This window comes from Pseudophryne corroboree, unplaced genomic scaffold, assembly GCF_028390025.1.
Source record: "Pseudophryne corroboree isolate aPseCor3 unplaced genomic scaffold, aPseCor3.hap2 scaffold_946, whole genome shotgun sequence".
Classification (NCBI taxonomy): domain Eukaryota; kingdom Metazoa; phylum Chordata; class Amphibia; order Anura; family Myobatrachidae; genus Pseudophryne; species Pseudophryne corroboree.
The window spans coordinates 120,469-138,030 of NW_026970526.1; the positions used below are offsets into that span (position 1 = coordinate 120,469).

Below are 17,562 nucleotides of genomic sequence, written 5' to 3' on the forward strand. Positions count from 1 at the left end.
TGACATTTTCCCTTGTTCAGGTTTTCCGAGTCAGGCGGGAACAACCGAGCCTGCCTCGGACCAGTGTAAACAACGTGGAGTTCGTGGGGAATTCGGTTCTCGGAGAACCGAACCCGCTCCTCTCTACCTTATACCCATCAATTTTTTTATTTTCAATCTAAGCCCCTGCAGTTTTCTGTAAGCATCTGCTTCGCTATGATGATCAACAAGTCACAAGGGCAAACACTCAGGGTTTGAGGCGTAGATCTTAGGACCAGCTGCTACAAGCATGGCAGAGGTGTCACTATCACTGGTGACACCCAGAGAGGTGGCGAGGGAGATTGTAATGCAGTGCGCGCAGATAAGCAGCGCAATGGTAAAAGGAGGCATGGTTTCATAGGTAGGGGCGTGGCCTGGTGGCCTGAATCTACATTTTGTTGCTCCGGGTGTCCCGGGGGTTGGGGGCTGCACCCGGGGACTAGTGTGTGAGCGGTGCTGGCTCCTGCACAGTGACAGGGCATGGCCACCCAGCATGACGCCTCCCTTCTTGACCATGCTGTAATTGCAGTCGCACTGCAGTTCAGCGTGATCATAAAAAATGGTGTAGGCTCCTGCTGGTGCAGACTGTATGTGCGCGCAGGAAGCCGCCACCATTTTTGTGATCACAGCGGCTGAATGTGATGTCATACAGCCGCTGTGACCACGCCCCCTGTGTCTCCTCCGTTGCAGACCCCATTTTGAAGCCTTGCCCCCGCACCGCTCCATCCCTGACTTGGAAATGGAGTGTTGCTGACCCACCTCTCCCCCCCTTCCCCGCCCCGATTGACAGGCAGAGGCGATCACATTCTCTGCGGGGTGCCGCAGAAAATGCAGGCACATGCGTATGCTCTTAGCAATTTTTGCAGTTGTATCGCTTATTGCGATTGCAATCCAACCTGAATCAGGCCCTATTACCTATCACAATGCGCTGCGGGCAGTACAAAATTGGGTTAATATAGGAGAAAAACCCCCAGACCTGTGCTCCTTAACTGTACCTGGTGGCTAGTGGAGCGGCTGCCCAGTAATCAGTGTCCACCGCAGTGCGCACACGGCCCACCCCCTACGGCCTCGCTCCCCTTCATCAGCGGCCTCGTGATCCGGAAGGGTGGTGTGTGTGTGACTGACCTTAGGATGAAACCGGAGCCTCCGCTGCAGTGACCCAGCAACCAGGGCACGGGAGTATACAGCGCCGCTGGGAGTGATGAAGCTGCAGTAAAGATGTCTATTAGACCTAGCCTGCTGCAGCCCTTGTAGATTCTCATAAAACAAGTTCTTCTTTTCTTGTCAAAATTAATAGCTAAGAATAGGCTGCCTGAGGCAGGCCCCTGTTAATTGGCCTGCTACTGAAGGCACCAACTACAAACTGAGCTCCCTGTTCATGGAAGCGGGGTTATAGAGGAGAATGCACTGAGCTTCTTGGGAACAGTCAAAAGCTTTGAGCCGGTTGGTGCCTCAGATCAAGATCCTACTCTACACCCCAATGTGAATCCTTGTGGAGTCCAGTGTACCCCACAGAAGAAATTAATGTGTCACACCCATTGGCAGCAACCTTAGAATAGCTGCTGACGGGCACAATTGAGAAAGGAAGGGGGGGGGGGACATTTGAATCCAGCACATAGATGCAATTCAAATATGTAATTTGTACCTTCCTATTTTAAAATATAATGGATGAACCTCACCCTGTGAGAACAATCTTCATGATCAAGAGATCTAATATGTAAAATAAGTATGAGTTGGGATAGGGCTGGGGAGGGTGGCAGCTCGGGCAGCCCCTCCCCCGTCAAGTTAAGGAGATTCAACTGAGGAAGCACAAGGGAACTCTCGTCTGGGGACAACAACTGCAGGGAGACCACATCTTTTCAGATGAACATGGGAGGGCGGAAGGCTGCCTAATACTGAAGCACCATCAAATATCAAACCATATCCAACAACTAGTACAAGCATTCCTGGGGGAAGGTCTGCAGCAGACGGATTTGCATACGGTGATGTCATCCAAGCAGTGGGCCAAAGTTGGCTGGAACCCTCATCTGCATATAAAAAGAGAAAAGGGGCATGCAGGGCATGGCGGCCTTTTGCAGTGCTTGGATGACCCCTAGTTCGCATTAAACACCCCCACCCTCCTTTGGTGTGGGGCTCATGTTGGCCATGCCCCATCCCCTGAAGCATTCATGCTGATTTCTTGCAGCAGCTGGGCACTGTAACAGCTCCAGAGCTGCTCTGTAAGGCAAGTAAAAGGGTGTGGGCCCTGCAGCACCACCTGTAGTTCGCATTGTGCGTTGGAAGGCACAAAGTAAGCAGACGGGAGGAGAAGTCAGGATAGTACACAAGGGCATCCTTTTCTCTTAGTCCGTAGAGGATGCTGGGGTCACATTAAGAACCATGGGGTATAGACGGGATCCGCAAGAGACATGGGCACTTTAAGACTTTCAAAGGGTGTGAACTGGCTCCTCCCTCTATGCCCCTCCTCCAGACTCCAGTTATAGGAACTGTGCCCAGGGAGACGGACATTTCGAGGAAAGGATTTATTGTTAAACTAAGGTGAGCATCTTACCAGCTCACACCTTAAGCATGCCGCAGAACGTGGCATTCAACAGAACACAAGCCAACGGCATGAACAATTGCAGCAAAAAGCTGACCAGAACCGTAACACAACATGTGTATAACCACAAGTAATAACTGCAGACACAGTATGGACTGGGACGGGTGCCCAGCATCCTCTACGTACTAAGAGAAAAGGATTTACCGGTAGGTATTAAAATCCTATTTTCTCATACGACCTAGAGGATGCTGGGGTCACATTAAGAACCATGGGGTTATACCAAAGCTCTTGAACGGGTGGGAGAGTGCGTACGACTCTGCAGCACCGAATGACCCAACTTGAGGTTATCATCAGCCAAGGTATCAAACTTGTAAAACTTAGCAAAAGTGTTTACTAAATAGCTGCTCTGCAAAGTTGCAATGCCGAGACTCCCCGACCAGCTGCCCAGGATGAACCCACCTTTCTAGTAGAATGGGTCTTCACCTAATTCAGTAACGGCAATCCTGCCGTGGAATGAGCACGCTGAATCTTACCACAGATCCAGCGCATAATGGTCTGCATGGAAGCAGGACACCCAATCATGTTGGGAGCATACAGGACAAACAGAGCCTCTGTTTTCCTAATCTGAACCGTTCTGGTGACATAAATTTTCAAAGTTCTGACCACAGCCAGAGACTTTGACTCAACGAAGGTGTCAGTGGCCAAAGGCACCATGTGGAAAGATGAACCACCTTCGGCAGAAATTGTTGACGTGTCCTCAATTCTGCTCTATCTTCATGAAAGATCAAATAAAGGCTCTTGTGATACTGCATGGTTTGTACTGTTTTCCATGTGCTCCCAGATCTTTCAAGCAAGTAGCATGGTCAAGAAAGTTCTGTTTGAAAAGAAACAAACATTTACTGTCATTGTTATGCAAATAAACTTACATTAAAGCTAACAAGAAAGCACACTCGTTCTGTCTTTAAACTGATAAAAGAAACCCCAATAATATGGGGCATGCAAAAATTGAGATAAAACTCAGTTTTGCTCCTCTCCACGGAAATCTTTAATAAAAGGCGAAATATTTGTTAGTTCTGAAGAGAAACCAGAGCATGACCAAGATTCCACCTGTCGCCTGAGTGCCATGCCAGCAGTTCTCATTCAGCTCAAAGTGAGCACCCAATTTGAATGAAAGAAAGCAGATTTCTCACCAGGCTTCCCCTTGCTATAAACATGGTTTGTACTCTTTTCCATGTGCTCCCAGATCTTTCAAACAATTAGTGTGGTCAAGAAAGTTCTGTTTGAAAAGAAACAAACATTTACTGTCATTTCTATGCAAATGAGCTTACATTAAAGCACACTCGTTCTATCTTTAAACCAATAAAATAAAACCCCAATAAGATGGGGCATGCAAAAATTGAGATAAAACTCAGTTTTGCTCCTCTCCACGGAAATCTTTAGTAAAAGGCGAAAGATTTGTTCGTTCTGAAGAGAAACCACAGCATGACCAAGATTCTACCTGTCGCCTGAGTGCCATGCCAGCAGTCCTCATTCAGCTCAAAGTGAGCACCCAATTTGAAAGAAAGAAAGCAGATTTCTCACCAGGCTTCCCCTTGCTATAAACATGGTTTGTACTCTTTTCCATGTGCTCCCAGATCTTTCAAGCAATTAGTATAGTCAAGAAAGTTCTGTTTGAAAAGAAACAAACATTTACTGTCATTTCTACGCAAATGAGCTTACATTAAAGCACACTCGTTCTATCTTTAAACTGATAAAAGAAACCCCAATAAGACGGGGCATGCAAAAATTGAGATAAAACTCAGTTTTGCTCCTCTCCATGGAAATCTTTAGTAAAAGGCGAAAGATTTGTTCGTTCTGAAGAGAAACCAGAGCATGACCAAGATTCCACCTGTCGCCTGAGTGCCGTGCCAGCAGTCCTCATTCAGCTCAAAGTGAGCACCCAATTTGAAAGAAAGAAAGCAGATTTCTCACCAGGCTTCCCCTTGCTATAAGCATGGTTTGTACTCTTTTCCATGTGCTCCCAGATCTTTCAAGCAATTAGTATGGTCAAGAAAGTTCTGCTTGAAAAGAAACAGACATTTATTGTCATTGTTATGCAAATAAACTTACATTAAAGCTAACAAGAAAGCACACTCGTTCTGTCTTTAATCCGATAAAAGAAACCCCAATAATATGGGGCATGCAAAAATTGAGATAAAACTCAGTTTTGCTCCTCTCCACGGAAATCTTTAGTAAAAGGCGAAAGATTTGTTCGTTCTGAAGAGAAACCAGAGCATGACCAAGATTCCACCTGTCGCCTGAGTGCCGTGCCAGCAGTCCTTATTCAGATCAAAGTGAGCGCCCAATTTGAAAGAAAGCAGATTTCTCACCTGTCTTCTCCTTGCTATAAGCATGGTTTGTACTGTATTCCATGTGCTCCCAGATCTTTCAAGCAAGTAGCATGGTCAAGAAAGTTCTGTTTGAAAAGAAACAAACATTTACTGTCATTTCTATGCAAATGAGCTTACATTAAAGCACACTCATTCTATCTTTAAACCGATAAAAGAAACCCCAAAAAGATGGGGCATGCAAAAATTGAGATAAAACTCGGTTTTGCTCCTCTCCACGGAAATCTTTAGTAAAAGGCGAAAGATTTGTTCGTTCTGAAGAGAAACCAGAGCATGACCAAGATTTTTATCTGAAAATATGTGTTCTCCCTGCAGTTGTTGTCCCCAGATGAGAGTTCCCTTGTGCTGCCTCAGTTGAATCTCCTTTACTTGACAGGGGGATGCTCGAGCAGCGACCCTCCCCAGCTCTAGCCCAACTCCTACTTACCTGCCAGGTGAGATACTATGATCATGAAGGTGCTTCTCCCAGGGCAAGGCTCACCCATTGCACTCTGGGTGTGCTGCTTCTGCGATTTCCCCAAATGTGGGAAACTTGACTGCATAATTTGTGTTTCCCCTGGTCGGCTCTCGTATAATTCAGATCTCTTTGTCTCAGGTCTCTCTCCAGCCTAGTTTGCTGTCTGTTTCTACTTCTCTTTTCTTGAGCCGCTCCCTTCTATGCCCTTGCGCACTATCCTGACTTCTCCCGTCTGCTTACTTCGTGCCTTCCAACGCACAATGCAAACTACAGGTAGTGCTGCAGGACCCACACCCTTTTACTTGCCTTACAGAGCGTCTCTGGAGCAGTTACAGTGCCCAGCTGCTGCAAGAAATCAGCTTGAATGCTTCAGGGGCTGGGGAATAGCCAACATGAGCCCCACACCGAAGGAGGGTGGAGGTGTGTAATGCGAACTAGGGGTCATCCAAGCGCCGCAAAAGGCCGCCATGCCCTGCACGCCCCTTGTCTCTTTTCATATGCAGACGAGGGTTGAAGCCAACTTTGACCCACTGTTTGGATGACATCACCATATGCAAATCCATCTGCTGCAGGCCTTCCCCCAGGAATGCTTGCACTAGTTGTTGCATTTGGTTTGTTGTTTGGGGGTGCTTCAGTATTAGGCAGCCTTCTGCCCTCCCATGTTCATCTGAAAATATGTGTTCTCCCTGCAGTTGTTGTCCCCAGATGAGAGTTCCCTTGTGCTGCCTCAGTTGAATCTCCTTTACTTGACAGAGATGTGCCTGAGCAGCGGCCCTCCCCAGCCCTATCCCAAATCATACTTATTTTGCATAGGCGATACCATGGTCATGAAGATTGTTCTCCCAGGGTGAGGTTCATTCATTGCATTCTGGGTATGCTGACCCCTGTGATTTCCCCAAATGTGGGAAACTCGACTGCATTATTTGTGGTAGTGGGGGACTGTGTTTGTGCTTTCCTCTGGTCAGCTCTGGTAAAAATCAGATTTCTTTATCTCAGATCTTCCTCTAGCCTTGTTCTTCTTTCGAGAGTTCCCTTGTGCTGCCTCAGTTGGATCTCTTTCACTTGACAGGGGGGTGCCCGAGCAGCGACCCTCCCCAGCTCTAGCCCAACTCCTACTTACCTGCCAGGTGAGATACTATGATCATGAAGGTGCTTCTCCCAGGGCAAGGCTCACCCATTGCACTCTAGTTGTGCTGCCCCTGTGATTTCCCCAAATGTGGGAAACTTGACTGCATAATTTGTGTTTCCCTTGGTCGGCTCTCGTATAATTCAGATCTCTTTGTCTCAGGTCTCTCTCCAGCCTAGTTTGCTGTCTGTTTCCACTTCTCTTTTCTTGAGCCGCTCCCTTCTATGCCCTTGCGCACTATCCTGACTTCTCCCGTCTGCTTACTTCGTGCCTTCCAACGCACAATGCAAACTACAGGTAGTGCTGCAGGGCCCACACCCTTTTACTTGCCTTACAGAGCAGCTCTGGAGCAGTTACAGTGCCCAGCTGCTGCAAGAAATCAGCTTGAATGCTTCAGGGGCTGGGGCATAGCCAACATGAGCCCCACACCGAAGGAGGGTGGAGGTGTGTAATGCGAACTAGGGGTCATCCAAGCGCCGCAAAAGGCCGCCATGCCCTGCACGCCCCTTTTCTCTTTTCATATGCAGACGAGGGTTGAAGCCAACTTTGACCCACTGCTTGGATGGCATCACCATATGCAAATCCATCTGCTGCAGGCCTTCCCCCAGGAATGCTTGCACTAGTTGTTGCATTTGGTTTGTTGTTTGGGGGTGCTTCAGTATTAGGCAGCCTTCTGCCCTCCCATGTTCATCTGAAAATATGTGTTCTCCCTGCAGTTGTTGTCCCCAGATGAGAGTTCCCTTGTGCTGCCTCAGTTGAATCTCCTTTACTTGACAGAGATGTGCCTGAGCAGCGGCCCTCCCCAGCCCTATCCCAAATCATACTTATTTTGCATAGGAGAGACCATGGTCTTGAAGATTGTTCTCCCAGGGTGAGGTTCATTCATTGCATTCTGGGTATGCTGACCCATGTGATTTCCCCAAATGTGGGAAACTCAACTGCATTATTTGTGGTAGTGGGGGACTGTGTTTGTGCTTTCCTCTGGTCAGCTCTAGTAAAAGTCAGATTTCTTTGTTTCAGTTCTTCCTCTAGCCTTGTTCTTCTTTCGAGAGTTCCCTTGTGCTGCCTCAGTGTGTATGGTTATTAATCAAAAGGTTGGTGGTTCAATCCCACTAAGGGACGTAATTGACCTTGTTATCAGATTTTGGTGATATTTAAGTAGACAAGTCAAAATTTCAAACCCCCTGTTATGGTGTAGGGTACCTGGCCTTCTCTGATGTAATCAGAGTTAGATTTGATTCAGTGATTTTATAAAAACAGCTAGGAAGCACAATTTAGCAGTGGGTTGCAGAGAAAAAGAAATATGCTGGCAAAAAAATCCAATTGAGTGATTAAACAGCTCTTCATTTTCTGGCTTTATTTTTATGCTAACAAATTTGTTCTCTGAAAAGTGTCCACAAAGCCAAGTCTCTGATTAACACCTTTGTAGGGATGGTTTTTCACCTATTACTAAATTAAACTTGCTTCATTGGAAAGGCAGCAAGATGCATCCTCATTTCAATGTCTACTGAAATAATACAGGTTGACACCAGGAAACATTAACGCCACTGCATCCTTGCTGCTTTCGCATGTGGAAGTCTGTTTAATGTGAAAACAAGGTGATATCTAATTAGCACACAGGTAAGGAATTAAGAAAATCTTTATTTAAGGGTGAAGGTGTTTCTCACAAAATCGTTGCCCCAATGCATCATTGAAATTCAAGCTGGAAAGATGATTTTAATATATCACTTGTACATTTTGTATTGCTCTTCTGGTGACAATGTAGTTTGTTTTTGTCAATTACCATTTTAATAATAGGGTAAAGAAAATTAAGTGGATTTTTGAAAGAAAACAATACTGTCAATATACTATTAAAACAAATTAAAATGGTAAAAGTTAGTGTACTTTAAGTAAAAATAAAAGAGCAAAAATATCAATCCCAGTTTTGGATTACTTTAATTAACAAAAAAAAATGCATATAGCAGAGGATAGTTTCAATCTGCCTACCTCTGGGTTATGGGCCCAGCATTTTTCCATTGCAGTACTCTGCTGCACATGTAAGTGCAAGAGATCCTGAAGCACTCACTCATCATGGGAAAGTACCAATGTGTTTCTTCGTTGGTTGATGGAAGAAACATCTTACAAAAACTCTCCAGATTATTGACTTTTTAAAGTTTTTCAAGGAAACGTTCTAGATGAATGCTTATTAGCCTTTGTCAGTATGTACGTTTGTAAAGTGTCTCTGTGGCGCAATCTGTTAGTGTGTTTGGTTATTAATCAAAGGGTTGGTGGTTCAATCCCACCCAGGGATGTAATTGACCTTGTTATCAGATTTTGGTGATCTTTAAGTAGACAAGTCAAAATTTCAAACCCCCTTCTTATGGTGTAGGGTACCTTGCCTACTCTGATGTAATCAGAGTTAGATTTGAATCAGTGATTTTATAAAAAAAACAGCTAGGAAGCACAATTTAGCAGTGGGTTGCAGAGAAAAAGAAATATGCTGGCAGAAAAATCCAATTGAGTGATTAAACAGCTCTTCATTTTCTGGCTTTATTTTTATGCTAACGAATTTGTTCTCTGAAAAGTGTCCACAAAGCCAAGTATCTGATTAACATATTTGTAGGGATGGTTTTTCACCTATTACTACATTAAACTTGCTTCATTGGAAAGGCAGCAAGATGCATCCTCATTTCAATATCTACTGAAATAATACAGGTTGACACCCGGAAACATTAACGCCACTGCATCCTTGCTGCTTTCTCATGTGGAAGTCTGTTTAATGTGAAAACAAGGTGATATCTAATTAGCACACAGGTAAGGAATTAAGAAAATCTTTATTTAAGGGTGAAGATGTTTCTCACAAAATCGTTGCCCCAATGCATCATTGAAATTCAAGCTGGAAAGATGATTTTAATATATCACTTGTACATTTTGTATTGCTCTTCTGGTGACACTGTAGTTTGTTTTTGTCAATTACCATTTTAATAATCGGGTAAAGAAAATTAATTGGATTTTTGAAAGAAAACAATACTGTCAATATACTATTAAAACAAATTAAAATGGTAAAAGTTATTGTACTTTAAGTAAAAAAAAAAGCTAAAATATCAATCCCAGTTTTGGATTATTTTAATGAACAAAAAAAAAATGCATATAGCAAAGGATAGTTTCAATCTGCCTACCTCTGGGTTATGGGCCCAGCATGCTTCCATTGCAGTACTCTGCTGCACATGTAAGTGCAAGAGATCCTGAAGCACTCACTCATCATGCGAAAGTAACAATGTGTTTCTTCATTGGTTGCTGGAAGAAACATCTTACAAAAACTCTCCAGATTATTGACTTTTTAAAGTTTTTCTAGGAAACGTTCTAGATGAATGCTTATTAGTCTTTGTCAGTATGCACTTTTCGCAAAGTGTCTCTGTGGCGCGATCGGTTAGTGTGTTCAGCTATTAATCAAAAGGTTGGTGGTTCAATCCCATCCAGGGACGTAATTGACCTTGTGATCAGATTTTGGTAATATTTAAGTAGACAAGTCAAAATTGCAAACCCCCTCTTATGGTGTAGGGTACCTGGCCTTCTCTGATGTAATCAGAGTTAGATTTGATTAAGTGATTTTATAAAAAAAACAGCTAGGAAGCACAATTTAGCAGTGGGTTGCAGAGAAAAAGAAAAATGCTGGCAGAAAAATCCAATTGAGTGATTAAACAGCTCTTCATTTTCTGGCTTTATTTTTATGATAACAAATTTGTTCTCTGAAAAGTGTCCACAAAGCCAAGTATCTGATTAACATCTTTGTAGGGATGGTTTTTCACCTATTACTAAATTAAACTTGCTTCATTGGAAAGGCAGCAAGATGCATCCTCATTTCAATATCTACGGAAATAATACAGGTTGACACCAGGAAACATTAACGCCACTGCATCTTTGCTGTTTTCTCATGTGGAAGTCTGTTTAATGTGAAAACAAGGTGATATCTAATTAGCACACAGGTAAGGAATTAAGAACATCTTTATTTAAGGGTGAAGATGTTTCTCACAAAATCGTTGCCCCAATGCATCATTGAAATTCAAGCTGGAAAGATGATTTTAATATATCACTTGTACATTTTGTATTGCTCTTCTGGTGACAATGTAGTTTGTTTTTGTCAATTACCATTTTAATAATCGGGTAAAGAAAATTAATAGGATTTTTGAAAGAAAACAATACTATTAAAACAAATTAAAATGGTAAAAGTTATTGTACTTTAAGTAAAAATAAAAGAGCAAAAATATCAATCCCAGTTTTGGATTACTTTAATTAACAAAAAAAATGCATATAGCAGAGGATAGTTTCAATCTGCCTACCTCTGGGTTATGGACCCAGCATGCTTCCATTACAGTACTCTGCTGCACATGTAAGTGCAAGAGATCCTGAAGCACTCACTCATCATGGGAAAGTACCAATGTGTTTCTTCATTGGTTGATGGAAGAAACATCTTACAAAAACTCTCCACATTATTGACTTTTTAAAATGTTTCTAGGAATCATTCTAGATGAATGCTTATTAGCCTTTGTCAGTAAGTACTTTTGCAAAGTGTCGCTGTGGCGCAATCAGTTAGTGTGTAAGGCTATTAACCAAAAGGTTGGTGGTTCAATCCCACCCAGGGACTTAATTGACCTTGTTATCAGATTTTGGTGATCTTTAAGTAGACAAGTCAAAATTTCAAACCCACTGTTATGGTGTAGGGTACCTGGCCTTCTCTGATGTTTAGATTTGATTCAGTGATTTTATAAAAACAGCTAGGAAGCACAATTTAGCAGTGGGTTGCAGAGAAAAAGAAATATGCTGGCAGAAAAATCCAATTGAGTGATTAAACAGCTCTTCATTTTCTGGCTTTATTTTTATACTAACAAATTTGTTCTCTGAAAAGTGTCCACAAAGCCAAGTCTCTGATTAACACCTTTGTAGGGATGGTTTTTCACCTATTACTAAATTAAACTTGCTTCATTGGAAAGGCAGCAAGATGCATCCTCATTTCAATGTCTACTGAAATAATACAGGTTGACACCAGGAAACATTAACGCCACTGCATCCTTGCTGCTTTCGCATGTGGAAGTCTGTTTAATGTGAAAACAAGGTGATATCTAATTAGCACACAGGTAAGGAATTAAGAAAATCTTTATTTAAGGGTGAAGATGTTTCTCACAAAATCGTTGCCCCAATGCATCATTGAAATTCAAGCTGGAAAGATGATTTTAATATATCACTTGTACATTTTGTATTGCTCTTCTGGTGACAATGTAGTTTGTTTTTGTCAATTACCATTTTAATAATCGGGTAAAGAAAATTAATTGGATTTTTGAAAGAAAACAATACTGTCAATATACTATTAAAACAAATTAAAATGGTAAAAGTTATTGTACTTTAAGTAAAAATAAAAGAGCAAAAATATCAATCCCAGTTTTGGATTACTTTAATTAACAAAAAAAAATGCATATAGCAGAGGATAGTTTCAATCTGCCTACCTCTGGGTTATGGACCCAGCATGCTTCCATTACAGTACTCTGTTGCACATGTAAGTGCAAGAGGTCCTGAAGCACTCACTTATCATGGGAAAGTACCAATGTGTTTCTTCATTGGTTGATGGAAGAAACATCTTACAAAAACTCTCCACATTATTGACTTTTTAAAATGTTTCTAGGAATCGTTCTAGATGAATGCTTATTAGCCTTTGTCAGTATGTTCTTTTGCAAAGTGTTGTTTTGGCGCAATCAGTTAGTGTGTAAGGCTATTAACCAAAAGGTTGGTGGTTCAATCCCACCCAGGGACTTAATTGACCTTGTTATCAGATTTTGGTGATCTTTAAGTAGACAAGTCAAAATTTCAAACCCCCTGTTATGGTGTAGGGTACCTGGCCTTCTCTAATGTAATCAGAGTTAGATTTGATTCAGTGATTTTATAAAAACAGCTAGGAAGAACAATTTAGCAGTGGGTTGCAGAGAAAAAGAAATATGCTGGCAGAAAAATCCAATTGAGTGATTAAACAGCTCTTCATTTTCTGGCTTTATTTTTATACTAACAAATTTGTTCTCTGAAAAGTGTCCACAAAGACAAGTCTCTGATTAACACCTTTGTAGGGATGGTTTTTCACCTATTACTAAATTAAACTTGCTTCATTGGAAAGGCAGCAAGATGCATCTTCATTTCAATGTCTACTGAAATAATACAGGTTGACACCAGGAAACATTAACGCCACTGCATCCTTGCTGCTTTCGCATGTGGAAGTCTGTTTAATGTGAAAACAAGGTGATATCTAATTAGCACACAGGTAAGGAATTAAGAAAATCTTTATTTAAGGGTGAAGATGTTTCTCACAAAATCGTTGCCCCAATGCATCATTGAAATTCAAGCTGGAAAGATGATTTTAATATATCACTTGTACATTTTGTATTGCTCTTCTGGTGACAATGTAGTTTGTTTTTGTCAATTACCATTTTAATAATCGGGTAAAGAAAATTAAGTGGATTTTTGAAAGAAAACAATACTGTCAATATACTATTAAAACAAATTAAAATGGTAAAAGTTATTGTACTTTAAGTAAAAATAAAAGAGCAAAAATATCAATCCCAGTTTTGGATTACTTTAATTAACAAAAAAAAATGCATATAGCAGAGGATAGTTTCAATTTGCCTACCTCTGGGTTATGGACCCAGCATGCTTCCATTACAGTACTCTGCTGCACATGTAAGTGCAAGAGGTCCTGAAGCACTCACTTATCATGGGAAAGTACCAATGTGTTTCTTCATTGGTTGATGGAAGAAACATCTTACAAAAACTCTCCACATTATTGACTTTTTAAAATGTTTCTAGGAATCGTTCTAGATGAATGCTTATTAGCCTTTGTCAGTATGTACTTTTGCTAAGTGTAGCTGTGGCGCAATCAGTTAGTGTGTAAGGCTATTAACCAAAAGGTTGGTTGTTCAATCCAACCCAGGGATTTAATTGACCTTGTTATCAGATTTTGGTGATCTTTAAGTAGACAAGTCAAAATTTCAAACCCCCTGTTATGGTGTAGGGTACCTGGCCTTCTCTGATGTAATCAGAGTTAGATTTGATTCAGTGATTTTATAAAAACAGCTAGGAAGCACAATTTGGCAGTGGGTTGCAGAGAAAAAGAAATATGCTGGCACAAAAATCCAATTGAGTGTTTAAACAGCTCTTCATTTTCTGGCTTTATTTTTATGCTAACTAATTTGTTCTCTGAAAAGTGTCCACAAAGCCAAGTATCTGATTAACATATTTGTAGGGATGGTTTTTCACCTATTACTAAATTAAACTTGCTTCATTGGAAAGGCAGCAAGATGTATCCTCATTTCAATATCTACTGAAATAATACAGGTTGACACCAGGAAACATTAACGCCACTGCATCCTTGCTGCTTTCTCATGTGGAAGTCTGTTTAATGTGAAAACAAGGTGATATCTAATTAGCACACAGGTAAGGAATTAAGAAAATCTTTATTTAAGGGTGAAGATGTTTCTCACAAAATCGTTGCCCCAATGCATCATTGAAATTCAAGCTGGAAAGATGATTTTAATATATCACTTGTACATTTTGTATTGCTCTTATGGTGACAATGTAGTTTGTTTTTGTCAATTACCATTTTAATAATAGGGTAAAGAAAATTAAGTGGATTTTTGAAAGAAAACAATACTGTCAATATACTATTAAAACAAATTAAAATGGTAAAAGTTATTGTACTTTAAGTAAAAATAAAAGCGAAAATATCAATCCCAGTTTTGGATTACTTTAATGAACAAAAAAAAAAATTCATATAGCAAAGGATAGTTTCAATCTGCCTACCTCTGGGTTATGGGCCCAGCATGCTTCCATTGCAGTACTCTGCTGCACATGTAAGTGCAAGAGATCCTGAAGCACTCACTCATCATGCGAAAGTACTAATGTGTTTCTTCATTGGTTGCTGGAAGAAACATCTTACAAAAACTCTCCAGATTATTGACTTTTTAAAGTTTTTCTAGGAAACGTTCTAGATGAATGCTTATTAGTCTTTGTCAGTATGTGCTTTTTGCAAAGTGTCGCTGTGGCGCAATCAGTTAGTGTGTATGGTTATTAACCAAAAGGTTGGTGGTTCAATCCCACCCAGGGACGTAATTGACCTTGTTATCAGATTTTGGTGATCTTTAAGTAGACAAGTCAAAATTTCAAACCCCCTGTTATGGTGTAGGGTACCTGGCCTTCTCTGATGTAATCAGAGTTAGATTTGATTCAGTGATTTTATAAAAACAGCTAGGAAGCACAATTTAGCAGTGGGTTGCAGAGAAAAAGAAATATGCTGGCAAAAAAATCCAATTGAGTGATTAAACAGCTCTTCATTTTCTGGCTTTATTTTTATGCTAACAAATTTGTTCTCTGAAAAGTGTCCACAAAGCCAAGTCTCTGATTAACACCTTTGTAGGGATGGTTTTTCACCTATTACTAAATTAAACTTGCTTCATTGGAAAGGCAGCAAGATGCATCCTCATTTCAATGTCTACTGAAATAATACAGGTTGACACCAGGAAACATTAACGCCACTGCATCCTTGCTGCTTTCGCATGTGGAAGTCTGTTTAATGTGAAAACAAGGTGATATCTAATTAGCACACAGGTAAGGAATTAAGAAAATCTTTATTTAAGGGTGAAGGTGTTTCTCACAAAATCGTTGCCCCAATGCATCATTGAAATTCAAGCTGGAAAGATGATTTTAATATATCACTTGTACATTTTGTATTGCTCTTCTGGTGACAATGTAGTTTGTTTTTGTCAATTACCATTTTAATAATAGGGTAAAGAAAATTAAGTGGATTTTTGAAAGAAAACAATACTGTCAATATACTATTAAAACAAATTAAAATGGTAAAAGTTATTGTACTTTAAGTAAAAATAAAAGAGCAAAAATATCAATCCCAGTTTTGGATTACTTTAATTAACAAAAAAAATGCATATAGCAGAGGATAGTTTCAATCTGCCTACCTCTGGGTTATGGGCCCAGCATTTTTCCATTGCAGTACTCTGCTGCACATGTAAGTGCAAGAGATCCTGAAGCACTCACTCATCATGGGAAAGTACCAATGTGTTTCTTCGTTGGTTGATGGAAGAAACATCTTACAAAAACTCTCCAGATTATTGACTTTTTAAAGTTTTTCTAGGAAACGTTCTAGATGAATGCTTATTAGCCTTTGTCAGTATGTACGTTTGTAAAGTGTCTCTGTGGCGCAATCTGTTAGTGTGTTTGGTTATTAATCAAAGGGTTGGTGGTTCAATCCCACCCAGGGATGTAATTGACCTTGTTATCAGATTTTGGTGATCTTTAAGTAGACAAGTCAAAATTTCAAACCCCCTTCTTATGGTGTAGGGTACCTGGCCTACTCTGATGTAATCAGAGTTAGATTTGAATCAGTGATTTTATAAAAAAAACAGCTAGGAAGCACAATTTAGCAGTGGGTTGCAGAGAAAAAGAAATATGCTGGCAGAAAAATCCAATTGAGTGATTAAACAGCTCTTCATTTTCTGGCTTTATTTTTATGCTAACGAATTTGTTCTCTGAAAAGTGTCCACAAAGCCAAGTATCTGATTAACATATTTGTAGGGATGGTTTTTCACCTATTACTAAATTAAACTTGCTTCATTGGAAAGGCAGCAAGATGCATCCTCATTTCAATATCTACTGAAATAATACAGGTTGACACCAGGAAACATTAACGCCACTGCATCCTTGCTGCTTTCTCATGTGGAAGTCTGTTTAATGTGAAAACAAGGTGATATCTAATTAGCACACAGGTAAGGAATTAAGAAAATCTTTATTTAAGGGTGAAGATGTTTCTCACAAAATCGTTGCCCCAATGCATCATTGAAATTCAAGCTGGAAAGATGATTTTAATATATCACTTGTACATTTTGTATTGCTCTTCTGGTGACAATGTAGTTTGTTTTTGTCAATTACCATTTTAATAATCGGATAAAGAAAATTAATTGGATTTTTGAAAGAAAACAATACTGTCAATATACTATTAAAACAAATTAAAATGGTAAAAGTTATTGTACTTTAAGTAAAAATAAAAGCTAAAATATCAATCCCAGTTTTGGATTACTTTAATGAACAAAAAAAAAATGCATATAGCAAAGGATAGTTTCAATCTGCCTACCTCTGGGTTATGGGCCCAGCATGCTTCCATTGCAGTACTCTGCTGCACATGTAAGTGCAAGAGATCCTGAAGCACTCACTCATCATGCGAAAGTACTAATGTGTTTCTTCATTGGTTGCTGGTGAAACATCTTACAAAAACTCTCCAGATTATTGACTTTTTAAAGTTTTTCTAGGAAACGTTCTAGATGAATGCTTATTAGTCTTTGTCAGTATGTGCTTTTTGCAAAGTGTCTCTGTGGCGCAATCGGTTAGTGTGTTCAGCTATTTATCAAAAGGTTGGTGGTTCAATCCCACCCAGGGACGTAATTGACCTTGTGATCACATTTTGGTGATATTTAAGTAGACAAGTCAAAATTGCAAACCCCCTCTTATGGTATAGGGTACCTGGCCTTCTCTGATGTAATCAGAGTTAGATTTGATTAAGTGATTTTATAAAAAAACAGCTAGGAAGCACAATTTAGCAGTGGGTTGCAGAGAAAAAGAAAAATGCTGGCAGAAAAATCCAATTGAGTGATTAAACAGCTCTTCATTTTCTGGCTTTATTTTTATGATTACAAATTTGTTCTCTGAAAAGTGTCCACAAAGCCAAGTATCTGATTAACATCTTTGTAGGGATGGTTTTTCACCTATTACTAAATTAAACTTGCTTCATTGGAAAGGCAGCAAGATGCATCCTCATTTCAATATCTACGGAAATAATACAGGTTGACACCAGGAAACATTAACGCCACTGCATCTTTGCTGTTTTCTCATGTGGAAGTCTGTTTAATGTGAAAACAAGGTGATATCTAATTAGCACACAGGTAAGGAATTAAGAAAATCTTTATTTAAGGGTGAAGATGTTTCTCACAAAATCGTTGCCCCAATGCATCAT

General features: G+C 40.3%; 9 non-coding genes across 9 annotated transcripts; 4 read left to right on the plus strand and 5 right to left on the minus strand.

The window, feature by feature from the left end:
* Positions 1-3,534: 3,534 nt before the first annotated feature.
* LOC135048241 (U5 spliceosomal RNA) lies at positions 3,535-3,650 on the minus strand. Its single transcript, XR_010240161.1, has one exon. It is a non-coding gene; the product is annotated as a U5 spliceosomal RNA (small nuclear RNA).
* Positions 3,651-3,925: 275 nt separating this feature from the next.
* LOC135048237 (U5 spliceosomal RNA) lies at positions 3,926-4,041 on the minus strand. The gene has a single exon (XR_010240158.1). It is a non-coding gene; the product is annotated as a U5 spliceosomal RNA (small nuclear RNA).
* Positions 4,042-4,315: 274 nt separating this feature from the next.
* LOC135048240 (U5 spliceosomal RNA) lies at positions 4,316-4,431 on the minus strand. Its single transcript, XR_010240160.1, has one exon. It is a non-coding gene; the product is annotated as a U5 spliceosomal RNA (small nuclear RNA).
* A 286-nt stretch (positions 4,432-4,717) lies between these two features.
* LOC135048231 (U5 spliceosomal RNA) lies at positions 4,718-4,833 on the minus strand. Its single transcript, XR_010240152.1, has one exon. It is a non-coding gene; the product is annotated as a U5 spliceosomal RNA (small nuclear RNA).
* A 270-nt stretch (positions 4,834-5,103) lies between these two features.
* LOC135048232 (U5 spliceosomal RNA) lies at positions 5,104-5,219 on the minus strand. The gene has a single exon (XR_010240153.1). It is a non-coding gene; the product is annotated as a U5 spliceosomal RNA (small nuclear RNA).
* A 144-nt stretch (positions 5,220-5,363) lies between these two features.
* On the plus strand, positions 5,364-5,526 carry LOC135048192 (U1 spliceosomal RNA). Its single transcript, XR_010240127.1, has one exon. It is a non-coding gene; the product is annotated as a U1 spliceosomal RNA (small nuclear RNA).
* A 671-nt stretch (positions 5,527-6,197) lies between these two features.
* LOC135048260 (U1 spliceosomal RNA) lies at positions 6,198-6,361 on the plus strand. Its single transcript, XR_010240179.1, has one exon. It is a non-coding gene; the product is annotated as a U1 spliceosomal RNA (small nuclear RNA).
* A 152-nt stretch (positions 6,362-6,513) lies between these two features.
* LOC135048225 (U1 spliceosomal RNA) lies at positions 6,514-6,676 on the plus strand. The gene has a single exon (XR_010240151.1). It is a non-coding gene; the product is annotated as a U1 spliceosomal RNA (small nuclear RNA).
* A 671-nt stretch (positions 6,677-7,347) lies between these two features.
* LOC135048266 (U1 spliceosomal RNA) lies at positions 7,348-7,511 on the plus strand. Its single transcript, XR_010240185.1, has one exon. It is a non-coding gene; the product is annotated as a U1 spliceosomal RNA (small nuclear RNA).
* The last annotated feature ends 10,051 nt before the right edge of the window (positions 7,512-17,562 follow it).